The sequence below is a fragment of the Clarias gariepinus genome, chromosome 2 (genome assembly GCF_024256425.1).
Source record: "Clarias gariepinus isolate MV-2021 ecotype Netherlands chromosome 2, CGAR_prim_01v2, whole genome shotgun sequence".
Lineage (NCBI taxonomy): Eukaryota > Metazoa > Chordata > Actinopteri > Siluriformes > Clariidae > Clarias > Clarias gariepinus.
In genome coordinates, this window is record NC_071101.1 from 19,233,605 (window position 1) to 19,255,596 (window position 21,992).

The following is a 21,992-nucleotide window of genomic DNA, read 5'->3' on the forward strand; positions in this document are numbered from 1 at the left end:
CAGACATTTTAATTCTGAATTTAGAGGGGATCTCCACTAGCAACTTTCCTCTTTAAAATCATTCTGATTAGAGATTCCAGTTGAACTATTACATGAATGTGGATCTGATTCGAATTTCCATGCACAAAGCTTTTAATCAGAATCTAATATTTTTGATATGCGTAAATTGGCTATGCCAGTTTTAAGTTAATTTGCCAGAAATACAAAGGAACATGTATCCAGTCTAATCTATGATTGGTTAGAAGCTTTACTCTATGTAAACCGGTCTGCCAATCAGTGCTGCCTCCTCAGCCAGAGACCCAGTGGGTGAAAGTCTAAAAAAAAAAAAACAGGTGAGAGAGAGTCGCGACGGAATTTACTGTACAGTGTTGCTCTTTGCATCAAAACACTTCTGGACACAGCGTCCTTTTCCTGGGGACATGGCGTGTAAGAAAACCCTCAGAGGTGATGACTATATTTGAATATTAATGTTAAACATGAGCAGATATTTAAACAGCAAAATAAGCAACACATACTAAAGACTAGAATCAAACTCAAAAGCAAGCTGTGGTTCCTTCTTATTCGGTTCAAACACGCTGTTTGTCCACATACTTTCAAAATTGTTTCATGCCTTCAGGAAAAGGAGGTTAAGGTAAAGAGGGTTAAGATGACTTAGTGCACAATAGCACTGGTTCACAACTAGTACATCAGAAAGAGGAATTTAGCTCAGTCTGTCCACAAATAATATATAATATAGAAAGAAAGAATAGCTTTATTCTCTTTTTAAAAACACAGCCAGTATGGTCTGTAGGGTTAGAATAAAACATGACGCCTCAATATTTTGATCTTTACTGACCTTTCCCAGGGATATAATGTTATATTTGTCCTGCTACCCCTGATTTAAAAATAATCAATATACTTTGCCTTTGGAGTCTAGTTACCATGTGGGATTAAAACATAAATAAATAAAAAAAAAGGCAGCCTCTTTCCTTGAACCTCACCATGGGATATTAAAAAAATAAATAACAGTGCAAAATCCTCTCACTCATATATGTATGACCTACTGTAAGGATTTAAAATTTAGAAACATTTTAAGTCCATTGTTACAGTCAAGCTTTAAAAAAAAAAAAAGAGAAATTTTTTTTATTATCCTTACTCACACTGTTGCATTTTGCTTTGTAAGTATTTCTTTTCCTTTTTAATGTGTTTGAAAATGATGTGTAAATTATAAAACATGAAATATTGTTAATTTCTTAACTAAGGTATAGGGGGGAAAGCACATAAGGAAAGACGTGTTTTAATCATAATGGAGTTTATCTTAAAAGCCTAATCTCACAGCGGGCAAGTTAAAAAAATTTAATGAAAATGAAAGTAACACACAGTTGCCAGCACACATAGATGCACAAAGAGTCTGTGTGCTGGTTTAGAACAATAAAACAAGGAGAATAAGAATGACTAAATAAATACATGAATGAATGAACGAATGAATAAATGAGTCAAATGACAGCAGTGACTGTAGTGGTTAGCACTGTGGCCTTTCATCTCTAGGACCTGGGTTTGACTCCAGACTCGGGTCTGTGTGCATGGAGTTCGCATGTTCTCCCCGTGCTTGGTAGTACTCTGATTTTCTCCAACAGTCATGCAGATTAGGCTAACTGGCCTTCCCAAATTGTGTATGTGCACTACGATGGATTGGCACTCTGTCCAGGGAGTAACCCGCATCATGCCGTAAGTCACCTAGGATAGGCTCCAGGCCCTCCCTACACAGGATAAAGCAGTATAAATGATGAGTGGTTGAAAGCAAATTCAACAAAGTTCATTTTAAAAGTTCTAGTAGTTTACATTTTGTGTCTTTACCCATAATGCAATATATCCAGCAGTATCAAGCTCATAGTGATTTTCTGTGTGCTTATTAAACAAACTAGGGCCTTAGTTTCTATGAGTTAATATGAGTTATGTTTTAACTGAACAGCATAGAAAATAGAAAAAAAAAGTGTAACCATCTCGTGGGTCTGACGTGGCAGTTGTTACCATTCAGCCCTACAGCACAAAAAAAGCTTTTGGGTCCTGCTCCAATTTTCACTCGGCTCTTTCCCATCAGTACTGCTTCCTCTCGGGAGGTCTGACCGACCAACTACGTACAAGAACACACTTTCACACCATTTAATGATGCGACAGTGCTTCTTTCAACTGGTGCTTTGTGCTCTGGAAGAAATCCGAGCAGGTATACGATTCACCACCTGGACATGTTCAGAATCGTTTGGTACTAATGAGTCAGTCTATCACAACAGTGAGGCACACTCCCTACGGGCCCGTTTCACTTTAATTCAAGATATACAAGATAACATTTATTTACTTTCATTTATAAAGCTGTTAAAAATCCATCACTGTATTTAGTTAGATGATTTCTTATTATCTTTTTGGGAAGTTACGTATACGTCCTGAGCACAATTACAACCCTTTACCACACTCATGGAAATTTGATTGTCCACAATAAACAGTCGTTGAGAGACTGTAAATCATGTTTGCATAGTCAATGATTAGCAGCAAACTATGCCACTCCTTAGAACTCCAGGCTATGCACACAAACCACTCTCTGGTCGAAGCTAAACCTTGGAGAATCAGTTCCTTATATACGATGTCAACCTTTCACAGTACCAAGAAAAGTTTTTTTTTTCTTTCTCCCAGAACTTTGTCCTTAAGGCTTAAAAAATGCAAATATGGAAGAAACAAAAAGAAAAAAGAAGAAGCATGTCTGGTCAAAAGTAAACTTGACTAACGTATAATAAGGAAAGGATGTCAGCTAAATGTAATGACATGAAGGGAAATCTGCACGCCGCGGGCCTGCCCTTTCTATTTAGTCTATTGGCAGAGACGACGCTCCCATTCAGCAAGCTAAACAATGAGACCGGTCTGTCTCTGAATCTTTAAAAAGCCTACCATTTCTCCACGGCAGCATGACAACAATCAAGTACAGCTAACCTAAATAAGAAGTGATGTGAAAGGGATTCCCACAAGTAATGGCATAGAGAGAGAGAGGAGAGAAATGAGAGAAAGAGGAGTAGGTCATCAGCTAGGTCTAGTTTTTCTAACAATGTTTTCTTAAAGTCACATTAGGTTGCTTTAAGTGCCCCTATTATGCCATTTTAAAGGTTGCTAATATTGCTTAATAAGTCTTTTAAAACAGGTTTACATGTACAGTATGCAAGGTCAAAAAACACTTTAGTTTTCTACAAAAATAGATTTAATTTTACCCCATTTCTAAATGATTCGTAAATGAATTGTGTGAAGCAGTTTGAAGATTCAGTCTGTCTAAACCCCTCCTTTCCGTGGGCCCTCACTGCTGTGATTGGTCAGATGGTGCTGTCTTTTATGACTGGTCTGCCGCTACAGTGTGTGTCTGAAAACAAAACGCCCATGACCATAACTGAATGACTGCTCTGGAAACCCATCAATACATACAAAAGATGGTGTCGGTTTTACCGTGTAACGACCAGCTAATTTTATATTAACTGTGGCTACAAAAATCGAGAGGTCTTTTATCTTTGTGTCGGTGTGGCGTTAAAAGGACGGTGAGAAAAAAGGACAAACACAAACAATTAAATAAAGCAAACATGTATTATACAAAACTAGAGCTGCAACAACTAATCGATAAAATCGATAATTATCGATAATGAAATTCATTTTCAACGAATGCCGTTATCGATTAGTTGGGCTGCTTACGTCACTGAGGAGCGCGACCACAAGATGCACAAATACACAAAGATACACACAGATACACAGCCGCTCGCGCAATGGAGGTTACAGAAACATCTGCAGGAAAAAATGTGAGCTAGTACGTGAAAGTATGTGGACAAAGTCCTCCAAGGTATGGGAGCAATTTACAATAAACGCCTCTAAGAAGACGGTAACCTGCACGCTATATAAACATGTTGGTGTTACGGATGGCGAAACATCAGCAGGGTTAGTAAAAACGTGCTACTCCCTAGCATCAAATTGTGCAATCACCTCATGAGCAATAGTAATTAGTTAAATGGCGCTACTTTAGATTATATTAAATAACATGGTGCGAATAACAGTAAAATATATTACTCTATATATATAGTTACTCTATAAATATTTAGTGATTGTTGTGGTTTTCAGCGAATGCAAATAACAGTACATTTGTGACTATTAGCTTTTTGCATTTCTACAGTTTTTTTTTTTTATAGTCCACTACCAAGTTAACTTGTAACAAACGTAATTTACTGTGGTTTTACTTATGCATACATCATTTTATTATACAAAATGACATTATTTTAGCTGTTTATATCTTAACAACTGAATATGTCAGTGTATTTTTTAAACAATATATATACATTTCATTTAAGGTTTAAAATGTCAAAATTTAAGATCATTTAACTCTATATGTGGCTTTTGCATCTTTAAAAGTTTATTTTTATACATAAATAATACCCTGATTTATGTTTTTTTATAGTTACAAGCAAAACATCAAATTAAAGTAGCGTTTAGGTTGTATCCGATTAATAAAAAAAAAATTATCGCCCAAATAATCGATTATCAAAATAATCGTTAATTGCAGCCATATACAAAACTAAATAAAGTAAACGAAAAAGGTGCACCACAACCAAACAAAGATATAAACATATTTACAAACTATATATAATAAACGGTATGTGTATGTGTGCGTGAACGCGAGTGAGTGGAAAATGTCCAAAGTCTGTGTTTATTGTATGTGTGTTATCCAAGTATAGTGAGTATGGTTCGGTCTCACCGGGGTTAATGAAGTCCGGGAGACCGAAGACAGAGGGTGAGAATTCCGGAAAATATGTCCAGTCAAAGATAACCCCGTTAAATAATCTTCGAAAGAAAATGATCCACAGCAAATTTTCCTTCTCTTGTCCAAACAAATAATGGCAGCGCTGGTCCATCATTACTACTCATGCATTTTCCCCTTGGGGCATGAGGTATGGGGCATACGCACTTCGCGAGTGTTAGAGTTTGGTGAGTTTTGGTGAATGCTGGAGAATAAACAGTTAAAAAGGATTCGTGTGCTCTCGTTTTTTATTGTTTTTTTTTTTATATTACAAAGTGTTTAAGCGAACCCGGCAAGAATGCTCGGTCACATTAACAAGAGTGTGGTAACGTTAATTGTAAGATGGCGGGCAAGTTGTTCGTGACGTAGAACGTGGGCGGACATTATGCAAATATGTTATGGAGTGACGTGGATCCGTAACAGAAAAAAATAGATTTGCTAATGACTTTAATGCATTTCACTACATTTCGTACTGTGTATGTTTGTGTATGTGACAAATAAAATTTGAATTTGAATTTGAATTTGACTCATTTAGGCGAATGTAAGCCGACTCTTAATAGACATCACTCCAACCCCGACAGCATGCCCAATTTTTTTAGAATGGCATAACTGCACCATTGTTGCACTTTGGTATTGTGTGTAAAAGGCACATAGGCAGAACAGGGGTCGTCGTTGTTGTACCGGAGCGGAAGTAACGACGGGGAGAAACAAGATCTGTGCAACGCGAACCCATATATCCAGCAAAACTCCAAGCCAAGGTTGAGAGTGATAAGCAGTGCACATCATTATTAAAATCATTTAAAAAAATACGTAAATGTTTTAACACACAATTGACATTACTGGGCTTAGTGATCATTACTGGACTTGGCATTAAGACACTGTCTGGTCAAAAAAGTGTACACTTAGATTTCTTCCAACCACCTTTAGCTTTTATTAGGTGTGAAATGTGGTGGCTAGTTTATGTGTGAAAATGATTCCTTATGTTCCCAGAACCACTCTTTCACAATTTAAGTCTTGTGCGACCAGGGGAAAAAAAAAAGAAGCATAGATGTGACATCCTTCTCATTCAGTATATCAGCTGACTTCAACTATTGCCACATAACTTGCTGAGCCTAGATTTGAAAAATATATATATTTTGATGTTACATTGTTAAAATTCCAAACAAACTTTATAAATAAATCGCTCCTACCACACACGATGCTGTGCTGTCTGCCAATGTGTGAATAATTTGGTGCACACCACCTGTAGGATTATAGAGGAATGGCAACATTTTACCAACTCAAATGCAAACATGTACAGTATAAATGAAAAAATATATATATTTTATCGATTTCGTCAGTGTTTCAATACATAAAATGGCACACCACAGAATTGTGAACTGAACTGAATCCATCCCTCCACCCACCCCACCCCCCACCTACTATGACACACCCATATGTGGCTTTTTTTGTGGCCAGGCAGTTTAGAAACAGTTTTACATGTTAAAAAAAAAAATAATTGATTGGTGAAAGAATTTAGTCTCATATACAGTATAATAGGTTAGAGCTAGACTGGGGACGAACTGCAAGTCATTCCTACAGCATGAAGCCTGAACTTAAACACAGCACGCCTTTAACACACTGAAGATCAGAAGGAAACGGCCTGAGAAGGCACAGCGTTAGATTCATGTGTTCATTGTGATGAAAGGCTGCATGCTAAATGGGTTTTCTTAGTGACGTTATAGCGTGATTTCTGAGTCAATCAGCCTTTGCATTCCATCATCACTTTTACAAAAGACATTTACAACACTATACAGTATAAATATACAGTTGAAATACAGTACTGCTTAAAAACCCCAGGTTTTTCTGTTTCCTTAAGGAAAAAAAAGCAAGACTCTTGCTAGTTAAGGGACGGAAAGCAGTCAAGTTCATCTCCAGTCAAGAGGCTTTTATTTGTATAGGATTTTATATGCAAAGCACCTCTTGGCAGTGAAACTCACTCACGATTAGCAAGCTGAAGACACAAGACAAAGAAGCTGATGCTGAAATTTGGAAGTTATTTGGAAAGGGAGGAAACACTAAATCTACAAACAGCAGGATATGATTACACACACACACACACACACACACACACACACACACACACACAATTAATATGTACATGAAATGTTTAGGGATTTTTCAGTCGAAACCAGTTTTGTAATGTTTGGTAAAGATATCACATTCTGTAGACCAACAACAGTCCACCACCATACTTTCACTAGCATTCATGAAGAGAGAGAGAGAGAGAGAGAGAGAGAGAGAGAGAAAGAAAGAGCACCATTAGTAGGGTTGGGTATTGTTTGAGTTTTTTTCGATACTGGTGCCAAATTGATACTTTTAAAACGGTACTGGTGCCAAAACGGTGCCTGAACTGATACTTTACAAAAGCCACAAAATTTTTGTGGGTGATTCAAGATTACATTTTTATTGAACAAAAAATGTAATGCTTAAAATTGAACAATATAATAAAAGTTAAAAGTATATATGAATATATAAGTAAATACAAAAAACAACTACTAGTACTAGCTGGAAAGCCATAATTATAAACAGAATCCATGTTACATTAATATTTTACAAACTGTTTGACCATTCGTTTTGCAAGATTTGCATTTTGTGATTAACATTACATTAGCCCTCTACTAATTTGCGGAAAGGCTGCTGTCGTCATCATAATCGGAGGACTCCTTTTTGCTACGGTTGGTATGACTAAGGCTGGGGTCGCCCACACAGAGAGAGCCAGCTGTTGTCCGCAAGCTGTCAATCACGGTGCATCCCTTTGCTTTTAACTTTATTTTGTGTGCCCTCAAATGTTTCATTAGATTTGACGTGTTTCCCCCTTTACATGCGACTGCTGTAAAACATTTGCTGCACGTCGCGGTGTCGGAATCCTTTCTTGTGAAATATAGCCACCCTTTCGACTGTTTAGTTTAAGGCATTTTTTAGGCACAAAGTTGTTTAGCATATAGACCGCCTGCTGCTGTCAGAGCAAGTGTAACGTTAGTTGCTGCATTCACCCGCATCTGTCATTTCCTGATGATTCGTGCTTTTAATTTTTTTATCTAATCTAATAAACTTTCAATCTACAAAAATAAAATAGACAGTAACATTACTGCAACAATGTTTTGGATTTGTATTATCAATGCTTTCCGAAGTTCTCAAGATTTTTCTAATTAAGGAAATAATAAATTTTTCCCATCATTTCTGACACCCCATGAATGCAGTAGTTAAATTTTACTAGCAATCATGTGTGTTGATAAATCTGATGCTTATTACAACTGTGTCATCATAGCCCCGAAGAATCGAATTGAATTTCAATCGACAGTTCAGGCATTTAAGTGGCACCGAAATGAGGCACCGAAATTTGCGTTCTGTTTCGGTCCGGCACAGGTTTTCGGTACCCAACCCTAACCATTAGGAGAGGAGATATTTGCTGAATATCATTTTGAATAAAAAAAAAATCTTAACCTAAGATAAAACCAAAATCACGGCAATTTATTGAAATAAAACACATAAAAAAATCAATTGATTGAGAATCAAATTGAGTTTTAAACACAAGCTCTTAAGTAAAAAGTGACACCAAGAGTTAAGCTACTAGCCACACTGTGTGTTGAGCTGGAAACTCCTCAATCAGAAAGGCTTTCTAGTGGCTGACACGGGAGACTCCTTACATATCACGTTATTTAAATACCTCACTACAGCTTCATCAGCCCAACGATTATATTCTTCTTTATTAAATAATTTTAAATTGCTTATTAGCAGCTTTAGATTGTGTGCAGTTTCCACCATGCACCATGCGCTGTTACTACACAAACAATAATGTATTTGAACAAGCACATTTACACAACCCTGTAATTTACTTTGCGGGAAGCACTGCTGTTATATGAAATTAATTAGCTTTTTCTGACCAATCAGAAATTGAGACTTGAACAAGACTGTAGAATAAACGAATATAAAACACTTGCCTAAATGATACCACGACCCAGAGCCATGTACAGTACAAGCACAGGCAAAGGAAAGTGTAAGAGCACTGTGCACTGATTCTATCTTTGGTACAGTAAACATTATTACAAAGAAGCGGAGACAAAATGTGCACTTAGAAACTGAAAATGAGAACTGAAAAGTCCCTCAAGATACCATGAGCATAAAGAGGTGTTAAGACCCAAAAGAAAACTCATACTCATAGTATGAACCAAAGTCCATTTTTTAAAACAAAAAGTAGGATAAATAATGGAAATAGTTTATTGTTTATTAGAAGGACAAGTTGTTAATTAATTCCATGCAAAAAAAAAGAAAGAAAAAAAAAACGCTGCTGGTTGTCAAAGATATGAAAACATGGCAGCGGAGTTGAGCTGAGATTCAGAACAAGAGCCAACAGGACAAAACCTCATACTGAGACCATGGAGATGATGTTACCCAGGAATAACAACAATGTGATGGTGTTCTACAAAGAAAACTAAAGCTGTAACACTTGTTAAAGTTTGGTGCTGCTGAACTTAGTTCTTTAACTCTGTTGCAAAGTAAAGCTGATCCTCCTGGTTCTCCACTCTAGGCGTGGGAAGTTATTTTATGCTCTCCCTTTTTTTTCTCCTTCTCTCTCCCTCCCTGCCAACAGTTGGGAGGTGTGTCCCTTGAGAGGGCTAGCATGGTTTGTTTACACAGTGTGTGCTCGTTTCCAAGGTCAATATAACCTGTGAAGGCTCAGGAGAACTGGAATCTTTTTCCACACAGGTTAGAACAGTTTCATCTTGCCTACATGTGTTAGAACAGTTTCATCTGCCCTGCATGTAATCAGCTAAAGACAGACTGTGATGTGTCACTCTGTCTTTATGTGTGTGTGTGTGTGTGTGTGTGCATGCATGTGTAAAACTGTTAGAGGACAAATTTTACTAATGAGGAGCCTCGAGTGCAGGCCTTGCTATACAGCATTTAGACAATGAGTGCTCCTTCATTACTGCACCTAATTTTAAGTGCAAGAACATTAGGGAGCTTCCGTTGCTTTCTAGAGCCGATGGTTTTATACCATAATGCAGCGAATTAGCAGCACGTGCTTGGGCTGAGTTGAGGACACTGCAGTTAATCCCTTGGGCCACAACCTCTCAGCAAAACTGCTGATGATGGCTATAAATATCTACATAACTACTGTGGGTGGTTTATCTATGTGCATAGGTTTTGTTTCCTGGGAATAGGGGAAGAAATCAAACATGGGTAGATTTACGAGGAAGATAGACTTAGACAAACTTACATGAGATCAGAAGCCAATCAAGAAGACACATTTCTGACAAACTACTAAAGAAAACATGTAATGATTTAAAAAAGCCCTGAAACCAACGAGGCCATTTCTGACTGATGGTAGCCGAGGGGAAAGAATGCGACGCATGCATTGCCTGATATGTTGGTTATAACTGAACAATGATGGGAATTTGAACATTCTCTAGCCTCTTACAGCAGCTCACAGTGACTGTACTTTGAGAGGTCCAGTGGGACCAATTACAGCTCCAGGACTCCTAATCTCTAGGGGTTTATGTTCGGCTACAGTCTATGGCCAAGTTGAACAAACCAGCATCACAGACCTAATAACATGTTCATAACACAGGGGGTGGAAAAATCACTAACATGGGCTTTTTTTGTCCAGGATATAATTACATAGTTGCTTGGCAGACAAAACAAAAGTCTTTGTATTGTATTAAAGTATTTAATTTCATATTGTAAGTACAGTAACACACTTCCAGGCTATAACTACAGTACATTTTTAGTCTCATGTGCACTACATGTTTCAGTTGAGATGTGATCTGGCTGATGGTTAAATGCATTTTACCAGGTGGTGGTATACTGAATCATTGACGAAACCAAGTGAATCCAGTGCAAACCTCAACATGGCCAAATTTATGAGAACGCTGCACATCCTGTTGTAAAGATCCTCCCGTCTTCTTGGAAGGTTTTCTTTCAAATTTGTGGGTTTAGGGATTTGCATTAAGCCAAGAGAGCATAAATGAGGTCAGGCACGGAGACGGTATTGTTTCTCGGACCACTCGGGTTCTTCCTCGCTAACATCGGGTCATTGAGTCGAGGTGGAGCTCGCTTTGTGCACAGAACACTGTCCTGCTGTAAGAAGTTTGGGCCCTTTACTTTAAAGCCTTTTAACTTTGTGGCAACAGTTTAGGGAAGACCTACATATGGGTGTCAGATGCTATTAGCGATATAGTATTCTAAGCAAACAGTCTCCTTGTAGTCCTGAATGTTTTTCATGAGATTTAATGAGAGTAAAGCGTAAGAGAAATGGCTTAACTGTCTATCTATTCCTGGGCCATATTTATTTTAAGTTCATGTATAAATTCAGTGAGGTTTCTTGGCAACCTGAACTAGGAACTGGTTATCACACTGAAGATTCCACTTGTCTATGGAGCTAACTAACGTTTTATTATAAAGTACAAAAAGATATAAAAATACATGAACACTAAAACCTCTCATCTGAGAATGTGCAAATGAAAGAAAAAAAAATGAAAAAAGGGAATTCAACAGGTCCTCCTCACCCCTTTGTTAACTGGAACGGATTCTCAGAAACGCAAACATCATATATGTCACCATAAATGTCAGAAAACCTTTCAAGGTCAGCTCTATCATCTGCTCTCTTCGATTACTTTATAGCCGGCAGGGAGTATTTTCCACTCATTTACTCAAACCAGCTTCTGTTACTTTTTAACCACACTGGAATCACTTCCATTTAAAACTTGCTTTGCTTCATATATTCAAAATTGAATATATTTTGCAAAGAAATTATGAGTGAAAAGGCAAAACAAATAAATTTTATTTCTTAATGGACTCCAGTTCATATGTAAGGCATAACAGAATGACACAATCAAACATGACAATAAAAAAAAGAGAAAATAATCCCTGTTCAAAAGTTTTCATACCTTCAGTTCGTAATATTGTGTATTGCCCCGTTTAGCATTAATGATGATGTGCAGTCTTTTGTAATAACTGTGCATGAGGTCCATAATTCTCTCAAGTGGTAAAGCTGTCCATTCTTCTTTCCAGAATGCCCCCAATTTCTGTACATTTTTTGGTTGGCTAGCATGAACTGCACGTTTGAGTTCTCCCAAAGTGGCTCAATGTTACTGAGGTCAGGAGACTGTGACGGATACTCCAGAACTGTCACCTTTTTCTGCTGTAGCTATTAGCTATTGTGCTTTGGATCATTGTCATGTTGGAACATTTATGAGCGTCCCACACGCAGCTTTTTTGCTGTAAAATGCAAATGTTTTGCCAGTAATTTCTAATAACATGCTGCATTCATTTTGCCATCAATTTTAATTAACTTCCCTGTGCCACTGGAGCCCACACAGCCCCAAAACATAAGAGATGCACCATCATGCGTTACAATGGGGTTGAAATTCTTTTTTACCAGAAACATAGCATGTATGGTTGTGACTATAAAGTTCAACTCCAAATGACTGCTCCAGGAGCTGCGAGACTGGTCTACCTGCTGTCTGGTGTACTGCAAGGGCCTTTTTGTGGCATGGGCGCAGTAATGGCTTTCTCATGGCAATTTGACTATACAGGTCATTTGTCCTTATTGTGCTCCTTAAACCACCACCACTTCTTTTTCAGAGCAGCCTGTATGACAGTCAAGTCAGTGCATCACCTTATGAGCTGAGGAACTCACAGACTATTTATGCACAGAGAATAATTACAAGTCACAGGTATGGAAACTTCCCTTTAATAGCCATTTAAACCTGTGTGTGTGTGTGTGTCGATCGGTGTGTTTATAATGTGGCCAAACAGACAAGGAAATGTAAACTTTTGATCAGGCGTGTTTGGGTGAGTCAAACAACTATGTGATACTTAATGACTTAATGTGATGACTATACTTAAATGAGAAAAAATATTTTGCATATTCTTCAAATAAATGACAATGTTTAACACTTTCTTTCAGTGTATGCAAACTATTGAGCACAACTGTATATAACTTATTAAAACATATGCATCCATACATATATTCATCCATACATATATGCATATATCCATACATCCATCCATACATCCATCCAGACAGACAGAGCCTTGCAAGAGTATTGATACTTCTTGAACTTTTCCACATTTTGAAAAGACATGACTAATAATTGTCCTGTGGACAGATTCTCCCACCTGAGTTGTGGATCTCAGCAGCTTCTCCATAGTTACCATGAGTCTCTTGGCTGCTTCTCTGATTAATTTTCTTCTTGCCTGGCAGTCAGTGTAGGTGGAAGGCCATGTCATGGTAGGTTTGCTGTTGTGCCATACTTTTTCCATTTTTGGATGATGGATTGAACAGTGATTTGTGAGATGTTCAAAGGTTGGGATGTTTTTTAAAACCTAACCCTGGTATGTTCCTTGGGCTTCATGATGCTGTTTGCTTACTAACACTCTCTAACAAAAATCTTAGGGCTTCACAGAAATTACTCTATGTAATAATTAGGTGACTTCTGAAGGCAGTTGGTTCCATTGGATTTTAGTTAGCGGAATCAGAGTAAACGGGGCTGATACTAATACAAATGCACGGCACTCTTTTTTTTTTTTTACATTTTTATTTGTAAATTCAATTGAATACCATATATCATTTTCCTTCCACTTCACAATTATATGGCCACTTTGTGTTGCTCTATGACATAAAATCCCAATAAAATAAATTTTACGTTACTGGATGTAACATAAAATGTTGAAAAAGTTCAGGGGTATCAATAGTTTTTCAGGGCACTGTATATGTTAGCATAATTGTGATCTGTAATTTCATCTGCAGAGGTTTCGTGACTGACAACTTTTTGTTTTAGTCTTGCTGACGTGAAATAGTGCACACACTGCATTACTGCAGCAGCGCACACACTCAGTCCTGAGACTGTACTGCACACAGAGCCGGGGGAAACGAGGGCAGGGTGTTCTGCTTCCCAAAGCTGCAGGCCCACACCAAGTCCAGGACAAACCACCAGAGAAAGACTTAATTATGTGTAAATGCTCTCACTTAATAAGCTTGAATGTTAACATGATAAAAAATACTTTTATACCATGTAGCCTGTAAAAATAAATAACCAAATAAATAAATAAATGCAGCATGATGCAGGTTGAATGAGGCTAGAGCTGTGCGATTTAATTAATTATGCAAATGTATCGAGCTTCTGGTTGTCGATTCAGTTAACTGAATTGTTGTGTCAGTTTTTGATTCGTAAATCAATTTACATTTCTTTTTTTAGTTATTTATGTAAACGTACAAACATTAGAGGCTTTAAAATTCACAGATTCCCTAAACATAAGTTTTTCGGCAGAATAAGAAAAGATTGCTTTGTACTATATGAGACATGAGATTAAAAAAGCCACATACACAAGTTTCACACCATTTCAATGCTAATTAAATACTTTTTAATACTTCAAAACCTAAAGAAACACGAAAATAGCTAAATCTACGAAATATTTAATATATTTAAAAATCACAATATCTAAATTTCAAATGGAATTCGACAGTCCAGGTATTTATCAGTCCACCAAACGTCCTGAGAGTCAAGTTCTACAAATCGCCCTTATTTACTTTCATTTTTGCCCATACAAATATTTTCTCAGGAAAATAATCAGTTTATACACATAATCACGTCATGTGAAGAGAGACACGCATGTGGGTATAAACACAAGTGTGCACACACGCAAACAAGCACACAAACACACAGCGACCCATTTTATCTTCCTACTCGGAAACATTATATGTATTAACAACAGTAAGATTGTGTGTAAAGTGAAAAACTGGTCAAAGCAAACAAAGTATTCTCTTTCATTACACATGGACCATATATATTGAGATTTTAGGTATTCTTATCAAATAAATCCTATAACCTTTAATAAACTTTATCTAATTATTCTAATTATCTAATTTTGTATGAATCCATTGCACAGCTCTAGCCTCATTCAAGAATCATATAAAATGGCCAGCATGTGTGTCACAGGCGTTACTCAACCAAGGTACAGTAGAGGCAATGTCATCATCAACTTTTATGTCATACTGGGAGGTAATTATATGTCTTCATTTGATTACCAGATCATCATTAGGTGGACATACTTGGGCGGAGCTCATCCGCTAAATCCTTAATCATTACAATCTTTATTACATTTTGCATTACTTAATCTTTTTAACAGATTATAATCCATCTAAACCTTTATATGAGCGTCCATGAAAACAACCAACAATTCTGATAAATTATTTTAAAAAGTTTTACTCAGATAATAGTAATATATTGAAAATCATAAAGATGCATACTATATTTTCTTGGAGTTAGCATTGGTAGTGCTGAGCATTGTTGATAGTTGGGCATTGCTTGTAGATTTCTGTCGCTGCAAAACTTTCCATGATTCTGAATACTGACTGCACTTCAGTCAGTGAAAATCAAGAAGATCCATTTTTAGGTAAGAAAGACATCATGCTAGACTGTATTTTTTGTCAAGCGACACCAGTATGTATAGTACATTAAGTTGGGCAATATTTTTTAAATTTAAAATGAAAGTTCTTGTCCCCCCCACATAAGTGTTTCATACATCCAGAAGTATTGGGCAGACACACAGCTACGTAACTGCACTAACTGTTTCTTCGTTGTATAAACTACTTTAAACCTTATCATAATGCAGAAAGTCAATAAATTTCCTGCTTTCAGTAGCCGGTGAAAAGGGAAGGTAAAAGAAAAAAAATGATGGTGGACTGAAATCATATCAACCTCAGTGAAAGTGGAAACAAGTGCTCAGGCTTTTCATTACTCTCCACCTAACGTCATCTATTCTCACATAGATGACAAGCTCACACAAACCCAAGAGAGAGAGAGTTTAGGGCACTGCAATTCAGCCTATATTTATCTTATCCAAACTTGCTGTACACACTCTAGATTATTAGACGTTTGACAATAAGTAGTCCATTTCGGATGAGCACGCTATCTAGGAAAGCAGCTCAAATCCATACTGATGCAACAGAGTAGACAATCAGTTAAGTGATGTTAAGAATTTTAACTGATTAAAAATGTACTAACTAGTGCTGCACAAAAAATAAAATAAAATAAATAATAAAAATCGCAACCACAAGAAGGAACTGTGTAATTACTCACTCACTCATCTTTTATACCGCTTTATCCTGTATTCAGGGTTGCAGGGACCTGGAGTCTAGGCCTAGGAGACTTAGGGCATAAGGCAGGGGTTAATTCCTGGACAGGGTGACAATCCATCGCAGGGCACACACACTCACACACTACGGGCAATTTGAGAACGCCAATTAGCCTAACCTGCATATCTTTGGACTGTGGGAGGAAACCCACCTAACACGGGGACAGCATGCAAACTCCATGCACACAGAGACAGGCCTGGCCGAGAATCAAACCCAGACCCTGGAGGTGCAAGGCGACAGTGCTAACCACTACGACATTTTTCTTTTTATAATTTTAAGTTGATAAATAAGCCTGAATACAACACAGTACATTTAATAGTTATGTAAAATGAAATAAGTGTTTTACATGTTGTGGTAACCTTGACAACCCATTTGTAATCTAGCATTAGCTTAGCTATCATTACAAGCCAAGCTCCTCACAAGCTTATTTGAAGACTCATGCCTTTGCGATTTCTCTCATGAACACCAGATTGACTTGGCTGGCATACTGCTCACCTCTTCTTTCACTGTCTTTACAGAAAGCTCTTTCACAAATCTGTTTGCTTTTTTTTCCTAAAACAACTTTACTAAACCAAACATTCAACAGCATGAGCAAATTTTATCATAAATATTTTAATTAATCTAAAAAAGGAAATTTGCAACCCTACAACAAGACACACCACTGACGCTAACTGTGGAGGCCAAATCTAAAAAAATTAACAGGTCATTTTTTCTGTGCTGCCCTAATTGCTAGTCAAGTATTATAGTGTTACAACTTGTGTTGAGCTACTGCCTCTTGTGCTCTCTGCAAGTGTGAAGATTCTCAGTATTGTTACTGTTACTAAACTAGTGTGTAAACTTTGAGAGGGAAACAGGCAGAGTGGCACTATGAGCAAGGATTACACCATAGAAAAAGCACCAGCCAAGTGTCGATTTAACACTGTGCACTAGTCCAGATTGGTTTAATGAGATGAGAGAAGCACCATTTGCTGCAAGCGGCACTCAGAGAGATGGAGAGAGATAGCTCCTGTCAGCTGTCACAACCCACTAAAGCGGTTTAGCAACCCTCGCCTTCACCCCCACCCCCGTTAACATCAACCTAAAAATACACTGGAAAACCTTCACATGGGTTTACTTTTTTTACCTTCATATAGAACGATGACTCAAACCAAATCAATTTATTAACTGTTAAAACAGCCATTTAATATATTAAAACTATTCAAATCTAAAAAGATCAAATAAAATTAGATTTAGTAAGAACACTCAAATAGTTAGAGAAATGTCTTTAAAGCAGCAGTGGGTCACTTTAAGCAACTGGAAAGATTTTCCAGTAAAAGTACCGCAAGCCACTTAACATGCTTTTTGTAAAGACACTGGTGCTCCTCAGCCTGTCCCCATGCAGATGAATCGTTTGGTTACTAGGTGCATGTCTGTACACCTTCAAGTACTGCCTAAGGCTGAGGTGTCGATCTGAGCCGAAGTAAAAAGTGGCACCAAAACCACCTAAACAGCATTTACTTTAAATTTAATGTCAGGCTTTTGCCAGAGTGAGTCCCTGCAGTGCAAGAACACCATGTGTTAAAGCATTGTTCTCTACTTACCCAACAATGCTTAACAATTAACATCAAACTTTTAACCAGACATACTGACAAAAATAAAAATAGGCTATTTTGCTAAATCAATCACCAGGGACCTCCTGAAACAATATCACTATACCTAGGTGCCGATTTGATTTGCAACTCTAATACTTTTTCTGATTCTCTCTCTCTTTTTTTTTTTTTGTGATTGTGTTGCAATTCCAAACAAACTTGGCAAATAATTTTCTCCTGCCACACACCTACCATGAGGCAGTTGGTTCTGTGCATTAATACAGACTAAAAGTAATAAACAGGTATAAAGACTTGAGCAATGTGATATTACTCAATCTGACATTTAAGCAATGTGTCTCATCCAGATGAACACCTTTGTGCTTAACTAACTGTGAAATGATTTCCAAAGTCTTTTTGTGAAATCTAAATGCTATGACAGAACACGTACAGAATATGTAGGAGGAGGAATTAAGAGTCTCAGCGCTATATATAATTGAATGTATTGCAGTATTGCTCGTTACGGGTTACATAGTGAATAAACTGAGCTGGTGCTGAACTTTTTAACTAAAACCATGCAAAAAGGACCAATAACAATTGAATTTTTTTTTTTTTATCCCAACAAATGTATAACGAGTGAAAAATAAATGATCATATTTTCTATCAGCTTCTGTCAGGACAAAGTAATAGATCCTTACTAAAAAAAAACATGCAAGAGAATCAGCTTTTTAAAAAAGCTCAGAAAATAAATCATGGCTCCTTTAAGCAAGTAATGGTAAAGGATATGTTGGCGTGTGTGTATGTGTTTATATATATATCAGGTCACCTTATACTGCTTATAATGAACACGGTGGGCTGAAGATCCCAAAGATACTGATAATCATAAAGACTGCCCTGTGCTCATCCCAGAATTCCTATTCACACACCAAGCATTGTTTAAACACCCTAAGTACTGTTTAACTTTAAAGCTGACACCTGTACACAGAAATGATTTCTAATCCGGTGTCACCCAGAAAAAGCACAAATTCCTTTTTGCATCTGGTTCCTCTCACGGTTTCTTCCGCAAGCCGTATCAGTTTTTCTTGCAGGCGTTCGTTCTCTGACTTGTTAGCTAGAGATCTAAATATACCCCCAGGTTTCTGTACAGCTGCTTTTTAAGAAAAAACTTTCTCGCATGTGTTGTGGAACAAAATTTTTTTAAACAAAAATGCAAATCACAGCTAGGTTGCTGGTACTGCTTACTGAATCCAAATTTAGATACAGTTCTTAGAACCTGGTTTTCCACTGACCTATGGGGAAAAATGGTTCATAATTGTATGGTTTCAACTGAGTAAAGGAAAAGACCTGCTAAAATCACTCAACAACACTGAAGCTGTGAATTAGATTTGATATTTGATATTCTGAAATACAACCCACCTTATGCTGTGATGGCTTGTAATGCTAACCACTTGAACACAGCCAACAGACTTGATAACAGAAGCTTGCTTGTTTGCTAAATGAGTCAATCACAAGATTTCACTTGTTTCTTTCAATTTTTGTTTATTATGGGTGGACACTGTATTTGGAACAAAATTACTGGCTTTTGTGCAAAAAAAAGGCTAAAATGACTTACAGTGCCAAGAAAAATTATATGCCTTTTTCCTGAATTTTAACTTATCTGCATATTTGGTACACTTAAATGATTGAGATAATTAAACTAATTTTAATAGTACACAAAGATAAACTGAGTAAATACAGTTTTTATATGATGATGCAGTTTTTAAATGATGATTTCATTTATTAAAAGGATAAAACAAATTTTTGTTGAAGGAGAATGTACGGCCAACAGTTTGTGACCTCAGGCTCAAGCGCACTTGGGTTATGCAGCAGAACAATCCAAAATACACCAGCTCAAAAATAAAATAAAGTAAGGTTTTGGGAGTGGCCTAGTCTAAGTCTGAACTTAAATTCGATTGAGTAGGTCTTAAACTGGGCAATTCATACTAAAATACCCTCCAATGTGGCTGAACTAAAACAATTCTGCAAAGAAGAGTGGGCTAATATTCCTCCACATCGATATGAAAGATTCACTGCCAGTTACTGCAAACGCTAGATTTCAGTTGTTGCTTCCAAGTGTGTCACAAGCAGTTATTAGGTTTAGGGGCATTTACTTTTTCAAATAGAGCCAGGAAGGTTTGGACAGCTTTTTTACCTCAATAAAAATATACATATTTTAAATTCTGTTTATCTTTGTTTAATATTAAAATGTGTTTATATATGTGTTTAATTTGCAAAAAAATAAAATAACATAAAACAACCAGGAAATACCTTTTCACAACACTGTACTTAGTTTGTTCTTTGTCAAGAATAAACTCATGTACATCCCACCAAACTGCTGATTCCACGCATACAGTAACTGCCAGAACTGAATTTTCTGATGTTGGTATTTATTTGGTACACAACAACATTTCCGATTCTAGAGTGCCTTTGAGGCATTTAAGTGCACTGGAATCTACCGCTGGGTAAACGATTCCAGGGATTTTCATCACAAAGAGGAGAAAGCCTCTGTCTTTATCGAGACAACTGGTGAAGATAGTAATAAACTGTCAAAACAAACTTTGCTGCTTTCCCAGCTAACCCACATAGCTGCATGGCATTAAGTACAATAGGGATGATCTGATGCATTGCCACTGGCTGAAGATGTACTGTATGAACGCTTAATGAAGAACTGGCATGAGAACACTGATGCAGTCAGGTCATTAATACCTGGTCCTCACAAATGGCAACAATCATAAAGTGATGTATCAAGATATTGAGATATCTGAATCATCAAAAAAAATTCACATCAGGAATAAGAAACGAAAATGTGATTATTATTCCACTACACCTTCCTTAAACATCTGAGTTAACTACAAATAGGGACTGACTTTGAGGTCATCAGGGCATGGCACAATCAGTGACTAAGATGGTAAATAGCACACACACAGTATGGGATATATTTACACAGCTTTACTGTCTTGTAGCTTTGTGCAGTGAACTAAAATTCTATCTTTAATTCTTTTCAAACCAAATGAATGACACAAATTAAGCGTAGTCTAACCAATGAGCCCTGCTGCAGACCAGAGTGAGAATATGTAACGTTAGCAGAATGATAAATACCTCACCTGATAGGAGGTAATGGACTGACTAGCTGATATCTGAGATCTTTTTTTTTTTTTTTTTTTTAATAAGACAAATCTGATTGCAAAATAGAGATGATGTATTTCTGATCCTGGTCTTTCCTGGAGGCAACCAGAGAGACAAATAGACAGACAGATAGGAAGACAGCAGCCAAATCTTCATCTAATCTTACTGAGAGGTTTAATGCTAACTGCTCTGAAAAAGCATCACACTTCAAAAAAAATGTGAACAGCCACAACGACAAACGTTAAAAAATGTCTACGAAAATAACACAACTGTTGCCTAAAATGCGTCCAAATGCTAGTGTTTCAACGGTTTTCTACTCGTTTTACTTCCAACCCAAGGCCACACTTAAAGAAGAAGATGAAGAAGCTTACCTTTTCAGCAATGTTGATGTTGTAACTTCGCCCCTTGTAAACGGCAACGGAGCTAGCAGGCTAGCAAAACTAGCTAACACGATATCCAAAAGACTCCATCATCCCACATCACAACACGACAGCACACTTCTTCACTTTCTCCGTCCGCCACTCCTCGCGCGCGTTAGCTCGGCAGCTAGCTAGTTATCTAGTTGTTTTTTTTTTTTCCCGAGGACTTCTTTATGACGTCGTTTTCCCCCACGTCATTCAATTTAAACGTCTATTTAAGTTGCCTACATGTCCTGTGTGTGTGTGTGTGTGTGTGTGTCGTCTCGAATTAAAGTGCTAAACATACTAGCAAATACAACGCTAGTCTTTAGGTTTAGGACGTGACAACCGTGATGTCCTGCAAGAGAGAAGTGACCATCCAGCAGCACACGCCCTTGACGACTGGATTAGAGCTAAATTAAAGCGGTGAAAAAATAAAACGAGGTTAGGTTATGCCCAGAACGCTGTGCTGTCTGTCAGTGGAGAGAGAGATAGAGATATAGAAAGAGATAGGGACGGTTATGGAGGCGTTGTGAAGTTAGGCGGCTGTGTAGCGGTTCAGGCAGGAATAAAGCATCCAGCTGCCGCCGCACACAGCTGTTACAGAGCGAACACAGGAAATGCCATCGGAGTCAGCAGCACGGGCCGCAGATAAACCCGGACTGGAGTCCACACGGATCTGGATTCACTCCGCGTCGCCTAACGTCATTTTCCTATGACGTTCACCTCACAGACGCTGAAGAGATCCAAAGCGGATGTAAATGTGTCACATGACAGTTTTTCCACAACCGTCAGTGTATTGGTGTAGATCAGATCTTTTAAAACCAGATTCAGACGCTTTGCCAACGCCCCCCCCCCGCCCCCATCCGTAAAATCGGATGTTC

The 21,992-nt window shown here is 37.5% G+C and overlaps 1 protein-coding gene across 2 annotated transcripts in view; it reads right to left on the reverse strand.

Moving 5' to 3' along the window:
* The window catches only part of osbpl5 (oxysterol binding protein-like 5), a 47,508-nt gene extending 25,737 nt beyond the window's left edge, over positions 1–21,771 (reverse strand). The window contains exons 1-2 of one of the 2 annotated variants that reach the window (XM_053481881.1): positions 21,082–21,770; positions 5,986–6,038 (exon numbers count right to left, since the gene is read on the reverse strand). The gene's annotated coding sequence lies outside the window, so the exon portion shown is untranslated. Of the gene's footprint in view, positions 1–5,985; positions 6,039–21,081 lie in introns of both variants that reach the window. The other variant, XM_053481890.1, reaches the window with a different exon arrangement.
* Positions 21,772–21,992: the final 221 nt, after the last annotated feature.